Source organism: Peromyscus maniculatus, chromosome 4 (genome assembly GCF_049852395.1).
Source record: "Peromyscus maniculatus bairdii isolate BWxNUB_F1_BW_parent chromosome 4, HU_Pman_BW_mat_3.1, whole genome shotgun sequence".
Taxonomy (NCBI): domain Eukaryota; kingdom Metazoa; phylum Chordata; class Mammalia; order Rodentia; family Cricetidae; genus Peromyscus; species Peromyscus maniculatus.
The window spans coordinates 50,479,236-50,488,011 of record NC_134855.1 but is presented as its reverse complement, the minus strand read 5'-3'; the positions used below and the strand labels follow the sequence as shown (position 1 = coordinate 50,488,011).

The 8,776-nt window shown below is 48.0% G+C and overlaps 1 long non-coding RNA gene across 1 annotated transcript; it reads left to right on the top strand.

Moving 5' to 3' along the window:
- Positions 1–1,304: 1,304 nt before the first annotated feature.
- LOC107399770 (uncharacterized) lies at positions 1,305–6,488 on the top strand. The gene is made up of 2 exons (XR_013050513.1): positions 1,305–4,847; positions 5,689–6,488. It is a non-coding gene; the product is annotated as an uncharacterized LOC107399770 (long non-coding RNA).
- The last annotated feature ends 2,288 nt before the right edge of the window (positions 6,489–8,776 follow it).

Sequence of the window (8,776 nt, the reverse complement as noted above, 5' to 3'; positions counted from 1 at the left end):
TAAATTTTAATGTTTCTATCATTTGTTCCTCAGTGTAAATTAACAGCCATGGCAGTGTGTGGGGTTTCTTCTCTGAAGTCGAGACTTTAAATTTAATTCAATCGCCGAGATTTACGGCACTTCTATATTTCACACGGCAGAATCAATAATGTGACTGAAGTGAAGAAGATAAAAATTTATGGTATCTTGCAATTTAATGGTTGAAAAGATGCAATTGGAGAGATCATAAATTGTGAAGGAGTTTATGCTTCATTGCTTCTGATTCAGTGCTTGCTGTTGGAACTTGATTTGTGGCTATTCACAAGGTGTGATTAATGGTGTGATCGATGCCGGCCTCAGTGCGGTAAAGCAGTTGTAATGCTCTTCATTAGAATAAATAAAATAAATTGACTGAAGCTTTATAAAAACTGTGTAACATTTAAAATCTAAAATGTCAATTTTTTTCCCCGTTACAATTTAGGTTTCTTCAGGCAGTTTCCACCTACATCACATCACTCACTGTCATTCTTTTGGGATATTATAGAAACCCATGTGGGTTTGGGTTAGCTTTATGCAAAGCTCACTGAAGGGGAAGAGAGGAAGAGCTGAATAGGATCGCAGGAGCTGGGACATTGTGGCGGCTGGGCTCTGTCATGTTCCTAATGTGCATTTTATCCTTCTTAAACACACAGAGTTTAAAGAAACCAAGGCAGAAAATGACCCCTCTGTTCGTCAATTTGTCACAAACACAGTCAAAGCGGGTCACGTCCATTTCTGAAGCAGGTGGGTATTCAGGTGCCCCGGTGGCAAGCACCCACCCTTTAGAAGGCTTTGTCTTGGCACCCAGCTGCTTTTGTTATATGTGCGCACGATGATTCAACATAGGGAGGGGCAGGGAGTCTCCCCAGGTTTGGCAAGAATGAGGCACATCTCGGCACTGCTTCCGTGCCTGGCTGGGTACGGTTGCCTTTACACGCGCGCACACACAGGAATTCTTCCAGCTGGGGAGCGTATTCAGGGCATTCAAAGAACAGCTAGCTGCCTTCGCTTCCATTTCAAACTCTGAAATGAATACTGCCTGTTAAAGCAAACTTTTGGCACATCCTGGAGAGGGACATGCCTGCAGAGATCGCTTGGCTTGCTTTGTTTCATGTGACCAGTTTTGTCTTTTTATTAAAATGTTAAAACTCACCAGTCAGTGACTGGGTTGGTTTACTAGAACTCAGACAGCTGTAACTGACTTACGGGGGCTCCAAGCCACTAGGAATCACACACTGACACCAGGCCTTGGATCTTTGAAGGGCGTTCGCACTACTCAAGGGGATTCCAGGAGGATGAATGTAGAAAGGTTTGGTGATGTGGCTGTCCCTCAGTGTCAAGGTATTAAAAAGGGGCCATGGCAGTCAGCCTTCCTGTCATTTGGTTTTGACACCACATTGAAGTTCTGTTTCTGTCACCTTGCGATTCTCCAGGAGGATGGGAGTGGAGAGATGCCAAGAGGTGGCCCGTGTGTACCAGTTTTCAACTCTAACATATCAAGTCTGCCGACTTCCTGGATTTTCTTTCTTTCCCTGGAGAGACCCTTCACTTAATCTCTGTCTTCAAAATGATAGTGTCTTGGTATAGTGGAGACTTAACTTCCTAAAACAAATCCTCTACCTTGGCCACCCTCAGTTGAGTGAGTCACCTTCTGCATTGGTATCTAGGAGCCGAACAGGAAAGAGAGCCGCACCAGAATCCCCCAGTGCTTACAGGAGGACATACATCTCATGGGGTGGGACTTCCTGTGTCACTCACGCCTGTGGGAGCTAGAGAAGGAAGACAGAATTCTCTGATGAAAGGGGAAAAAGGAGAGAGTAGGGAGATTCAATAGAGCACTAATGAAACCAGACTGCTTAGTTCTTCGATGCGTTCTGTTTGAGGTTGAAATTCTGAGGGTGTTAACTAACTCACATCAAGCTGGAGACGCTGCAGACCCCTTGTGGGAGTCCCTCAAGGGCTGGGCTGTGTATATCGTGTGAGATAGTTTGTCTTGATTGCCCCCTTGGCTGGATATAGAGATATCACAGACGGGCCAAATTGCCCTTGCCTGTCTGTGGGGGTATTTCTTTCCAGAGAGGTTTGAAGCATGGGGCAGTGAGTAAGTAGGAGAGAAAGACCTCACCGTGGGTAGCATCTTCCAAACACCACGTCCCTGGGGAGAGCGGCGTGTACCCACAGGCCTTTGTTCTTTTGAGCTCCGTGTCAGTTACTGCTGCTGCTCTCCACCTCTCCAACCCAACTCCAAGCTCCAGCCTCTCTGGCCATCGATGTGGACTCCATACCACCGACTCTCCAGGCGTCTCTCAGGCCTTCAGTACCTACTTGAGGCTGTTGAGAAACCTAGATTTTTGGATTTGAACAGCTGCTGGGTTCTGTCTCTCCAGGGTGCAGACCACTGCAGTTGGACTTTTTAAGTCGTATCGTGTAAGCCACTCTAATAATCCTGGTTTATTTCTTATGAGACACTGGTTCTGTTTCTAGAAAGACCCTTGCCTAATACAACATGTCTGTCCCAGTGAACTCAATGTCCGGAACAACGGCTGTCATCTACAGCAAGAGCTCAGTAAATGCTCTTTTGTAAAGATAAGGCAATGGATAAATCTTCTTAGAGATCATAGGCAAACCCAGCAACTAGAAAAACTGTCAAGGGCCATCTCTGAACGTCTTGAAAACAGAAGAGCTTGTTAAGTCAGGGCGGGGGTCTGAAGTAAACTGCGTGGTGTGGGGAAAGCTAGCACAATTGTGTATGCGCCGTGTGTGAGCGCACACAGTCGAGTGAGCACACATGCTCTAGAAATCACCGTGCTGGTTTGGGTGGCTTTGACCAGGCTTCCAGGCAACAGACACAGCAGTTTGGGGAAGAAATAGGGTAAGAAATCCTAGTCGTTTATTTGGAGAAGGGAGTAGTGGGTTTTGCCAGGGAAACTCCCGATACAGTCTATAAATAAGTAGGAATGATTGGCAAATTGAGGGAACTAGATAAACTTCTCTGTCTTCTTATCTGTACTGAGGGTGGGTAAAGTGGGTAAGACATTCCCTGAGGGCTCCTTAAGCTCTTTATCCCACCGGTTTCTAGATCTAAGTCCCTTTCCTTGCCAAGGTGCTGCCAACAACTGGCACGTCTCTAGGCTGCTATGATGGGTACTCTCAAATAGCCGGGACTTCCTCCCTGGTGCCCTAGCCACAGCCTTTCCTGGGAAGGCCTTGCTGGCCATCTTGATCACTAGTATCTATTCCCTTCTTTGGCCCTGGCCTGCCCGCTTGAGAGCCTCTCCTCCGCTCTCTGGACACAGCCAAGGAGATTGTCACTGGTGTTGGGTGCACATGGAGGGCTGAAGAGGCTGGAGGCTGACGCCAGTGGAGTCTGAAGGCAGCAACAGTCGCTGACACAGAGAGAGCTCAGGAAGAAACGAAGGTGTCTGGGCACCGACAGCTCTTCCCAGGGACTGGGTGTTTTGGAAGGTGCCACCCACAATGAGGTCTCTCTCTCCTAGTCACTATGCCACAGGTCAGTCCCTGAAAACACCACCACAGTGTTTGGGGCTTACATGACAGGGTATAAGATGCTGAAACTCAGCTTAAGCGCAAACCAGACTTTCCCAGGGAACTCGTGCTTCTCCTAGCCCCACATCTCCCATTTCAGAACAGGATTTGAGGTCCGTATTTGCAGGGTCTGTTAAAGTACTTGGGTTTTTTCCCCCCCTCCTACTCCTAAGAATTCTTTGGCCTTTGATTTAAGCCTCCATTTCTAGCAATAAAGAAAACCACCTGTTTTGTTTTGAAGCTATCGGAGACGGCAGAGGTCGGTTCTGGCCTGCAGTGCTGGGAGCACCCAGCTCTCATTAGGGTCCAGAGTGGAGCCCCAGAAAGCCCAGCTAGCTCACCCACAGCAGTCCAGGGATGTGATATTGTCTATGCTGCCGGGACATTGGTAGGTTGGCTTCATGATTATTAAGATTTGAGCTTCTAGCCTTGTGTTATAATAAAGGAAAAGAAACTGTGAGGAATCTGCGGCTAACGATGCTCTGTTTACTCCAGTGGAGCTGGGAGACGGGGAGAGGCCATTGCTTTCTCCCCTTTTCTGCCAGGTGTTGACAAAGGCAATTGTTCCAAGGTGAGGCAGTGCAGTGCTCCTCTGTGATGGTACCTACTAGACCCAGGAATGTTTAAGGAGAAAGCCACCACGGCCACCAGGTCACCCCGTTTCCCTTCCCCCTCCTCCCTTGTTCTTATAGTTGTGCCATTGCTGGGGAAACAATGGCTGCAGAGTACGGTTTCCCTCAGTGGTTCTGCACATCAGGACCCGCAGTCTTGGCTGACTGCTTAGACCCATTCTGCGCATAGGAGGACAGCGCTAGGCTATGGCTTGGTCCTGGTGTCCCAGGCAGGCCATGGCTGGCTGCAGACCAGTGAGCCTCCCCAGATCACCTGTTCCCCACCTGGCTCAAATGTAGCACGGGGTCAGAACTGCTTGCTCTCTGCCTGTGTCGACGGCCTTTCTGCGCTTTGACAGAGCGGAGGTCCAGCCCCTGCCTTTTACAGGTCAAAGTAATTCTTCTGAACACATTTTCACCGGAAAGCCCGAGCTCTGGCACAAGCCACTTTTCAATCAAGTGTTCCTTGAAAGAATGTGTCAGTTCCTCCGAGAAGAGGTGATAGTTCATGGTGAATACTGTCTGGCTTTCTTATGAATCTGTCACCATTTAGGGGACAGTAAGAGGGAAAGAAAGAAGTTTTCCCTCATTCAAATAGTCTCCACACCATTCCTCCTTTGGCGTTTTGGGCTTACCAATTTCTCTCCTGCTGCAATGCCCGCATATTCTTAGGTGAGAGTGAGAGGCTCTGGTCCACCTTTGGGGGTGGTCCCGCCTGTTCTTGTGATTTCTTTGTGGACTGAGGCAATGAAAGCATTCAGGGCTAGAGATGGAGCTCAGCTGGAGAGGACGAAGCCCTAAATTCTATTCCCAGCGCTGCATAAATAGGGTGTGGTGGTGCATGCCTGGGAGCCCGGCACTCAGCAGGGGGAGGAGGCCGAAAGACCTGAAGCTCAAGGTCATCCTCGGCTACAAAAGGAGTTTGAGGCCAGCTTGGGCCAGAGACCCTGTCTCAGGAAAGAGAGGAAGAGAGGGAGGGAGGAAGGGAGGGAAGGAGGGAGGGAAGGAGGGAGGAGAAAAGAGAAAGAGAAAAGGAAAGGGATGGAGAAGTGAAGGAGAGAGAGGGAGGGGGCAAGAGAAAGAAAAGAAAGGGAGGGAGAGGAGGGAGAAAGGAAAGGGGGGAGAAATCATTCCAAAGTCTGTCCTCACACTCCATTTATTCTAGAAACTAAATGCAGGTTCATCCTGTTAGCATCTTTAGCTACCTACATTTCGGTGACCCCCTTACATAAGACAAAGTGGATATATTTATCTCATCCAGCAACAGCTGGGTCAAGGCTGTCAAGAATCCCTCCCTTTTCTGCTGCCTCTGAGTGGCCGGCTGATCTCCGAGGGCAGGGACCCCAGGGAAAACAGCCCCCCAGGCAGGGAGGGCTGTGCTCATTAAGTCTCCCGGCCCTGGAATGGCTGGGGGCCTTCTGGGGAAGCTGCTTAGAAGATCGCTGGGGGACTCCCGCTGTTCCACCGAGTTGAGTCTCTTTCCTTTCTCCCCCACTTATCTCTCCCTTATTAGAGAATCCTCTAAAACCAGGAGGAAGGAGAGGCAAGCTTTCCGGCTGGCGCCCAGTCCGTCCGCCTCTCATTAAGGCTCCTTGCTCAGTGTGTTCTGTGATGTGAACTTGTGAACTCCACACTGCCTACTTTACCATCACTGTGAAACCAGCACTTCAAGCTATCAAGGACCCAATGGCAACCAGCTCTCAGGAGGCAGGAACAAAGGCGCCCGCCATTGTCCTCAGGTCTCCTTGTCGCTTTCTGTGGCTCATGGATGGTGGCGTTTCAAGGAATAGGAATTGGACTATGGGATGCATTCTTACCCATCCTCGAGCTCCATGCATCATGTGTGAAGAGAACCCTTGTGGTTTCTGAGATGAATTCCGAGCACTTAGTAACAGGGGACTGGTTTTCACAAATCAGTTATGCTTTGAGCCGGTCGGAAAACCCTCAAGATTACGGTGGTGAACAGAGTCAATACAGGCGATTAGGGACAGAGCGAAACAGGAGGAAGCATGAGAAGGATTCCAGCTTAGGAGAGCTCTGAGGACATGTCTACCATGATGGGATGCAAGATGGGGAGGACATGTCCCCCTAGACCTTTGGTTTGTTCTGGCTTGTGTGACTCAGTCCTGGCCATGGTCTCTAGACTCCATCTCTGTCTTTCTGATTCAGCCATGGGAATTAACTTGGTGTAGGTATCATCACAAGACCTACTGCTAAAGACTTCTAAATCTAGGACAGGGGCCATCCAACCAGGTCCAAAGGCCAGATTCAGCCTACTGCCAATTTTTGTAAATAAAAATTTACTAGAACACAGCCAGCCTCCTTTTTTTTGGGGGGGGGGGAACACGGTGTTGTCTATGGCTGCATTCACACCACAAAGAGAGCAGGTGTAAGATTAAAATATTTATCCTCTGGTCTTTTATGGAAAACAGTTTGCTGAATGTTGGGATAGAGGATGCCAAGGACCAGGATGTGCTGAAGGGGCGTGGGTGGGCATAATTATTTGGAACAAGTTATCTCCTAGCTAAACAAGTGGCAGGAAATGTCCTCTCTTTGCTTCTGGATTGTTCTGGTCAGGACAGGACACAGAAGGGATGTCTGGTATCTGCATCGTGACACAGGCAGTCCCATCTGGAAGACTCAGCATGGGAGGCTTCAGAGGCATCTCTCTATACCCTCCTCCTGTGCCCTCTGCAGAACTCCTCTTTGGGGACACGTGCACACATGTGCGGGTATGATGGAGTGGTGTGCGGCCACATTGCCTGCTGTGACCTGAGCCTTCAGGCAGTCACTTCTTTTATTCTGTTTGTTGCAAGGGTCGCACGTTTCTATTCAGTTTCAAGGGGAGACAACCTAGACCCTGTTGCAGGGGTAAGAGGAGCAATGCCCCATTTTAAGAAGAACATGTGGTTGCTACCCACGTGGACACTTGGTCTTTGGAAATCTGATCTGGAGCATTTCTGCCTTTACATCATGTAGTCCTGAGTATCTCTTCTGTTACCCACACACATTTGCCCAATTTGAGTCATCCTTCCCATGACCCTCTGCAGGCACCTATCCCTTGTGGCAGCCTAGCCTATAACCAGGAGCCACTGTCTTCCTGTAGGGGTTTGTCCCAATCCTCAAGCTGCTGTTTGGGCTTCCCCATTATTCGGGTCACCATGGTACCCCATGGACTTCCACCAAGGTTCTCTTCCTTTCCTCAGTAGACCTCCAGTAGGTGTTCTTTCTCTACTGGGGCTACCTGACACTGCTCTGCTTTCTTCTGAATTGATCTTGGCCTAGTACTCGTCTTTAAGTCCAAACACGAGTTCCATCCCTTTGATGAGCTCTTCTTCTCCTTCCTGGTCCATGTCAAGTAAACCATTGTTTATGTGCCTCATCTAGAGCATGAGTGTGGCCAGGATGGGAGCTTCAATGTTCTAGTGAGGATTCTTGGCTTGTTCTTATCTATATGACTCTTGTGTGTTCTCAACACATTTCTGGATGTGCCTACACAGCACATTTTTTTCCTTAGTTTTGTTTTGTTTTTTACTGGATGACCCTGTCGTCAAATATAGACTCCTCTGGTTCACATTTGCAATTTGCCTGAGTTTATCATATAGCCAGGCAATCAGAGACAGATGTAAGACGTTTTGTAAATAAGACACTGAACTACTTTCTTTGTGGTGCCTTTGTTTACTCCAATACAATGTTTATTGAGTAAACCCCAAAGAGAGAGGATGGGAATAGAGAGGTGGGAATGGGAAGGAAGGACTTCCTTTGCTCAAACAACCAACACCATCTTACCCTCTACATTGATGGTGTCTGACCTAGAAGACAGTGAAATGTTTCCTTGAGGATGTTTGTCCACAGGCTTCTTGGAACTCTACATAGACATGCTGGGTAAGCCATGCTGGATGTTTTCCAAATGACAGAGCTCATCTCTGTTTGGATGCTAAATTAACAAATTTACCTGGCTGCTTTGAATTCTCTTAAGTATTTTTCCAACCAAGTTAGCATGTCACAAAAGGTGGGGAATGCCTTCTTTCTCTATACTCTCTCTCCCTATTTGTCTGGCTTGGCACTTCTGTGACTGGAATGTAATAGTTCCTCTGTAGGTTGCTCACAGTTCATTAAGAGGTTGCTCAATTTATTAGGAAGCAATCATGCATTTATACTTTCTTTTATCTGAAGTGCACTTTTAAATGTTAGACCATACACTAATCACGTTGAACGTGATAATGAGCGCACATTCACATTGTTAAGGTAAATGACCCAGTGCACTTAGAGTGAAGACATATTTGAACTACAATTTGCACTTTTCATTGCAATATTGAACAGTCTCAGCAAGGGTCAGGATGCCGTTAGGAACTGCCCTGGGAGGAGTCGATTAGCTTCGCACTTAGAACCAGAGGGCAGTCACCTTGTTTCCCATTGTCCTTTGAGAGTCCAGCAGGAAAAGAAAGTGAAATTTGGAGAAACAAGGGGGGATTCTGTAGATTGCAGAGGGTCACATTTTGATAATGTCTGAGAAGCAGGGAGAGGGGCAGATGTGAATGGCTGAGAGTCTGAGAAGATGCCTGACTGGAACCCTTTTAGGTTCCATGGTTATTTGTTCA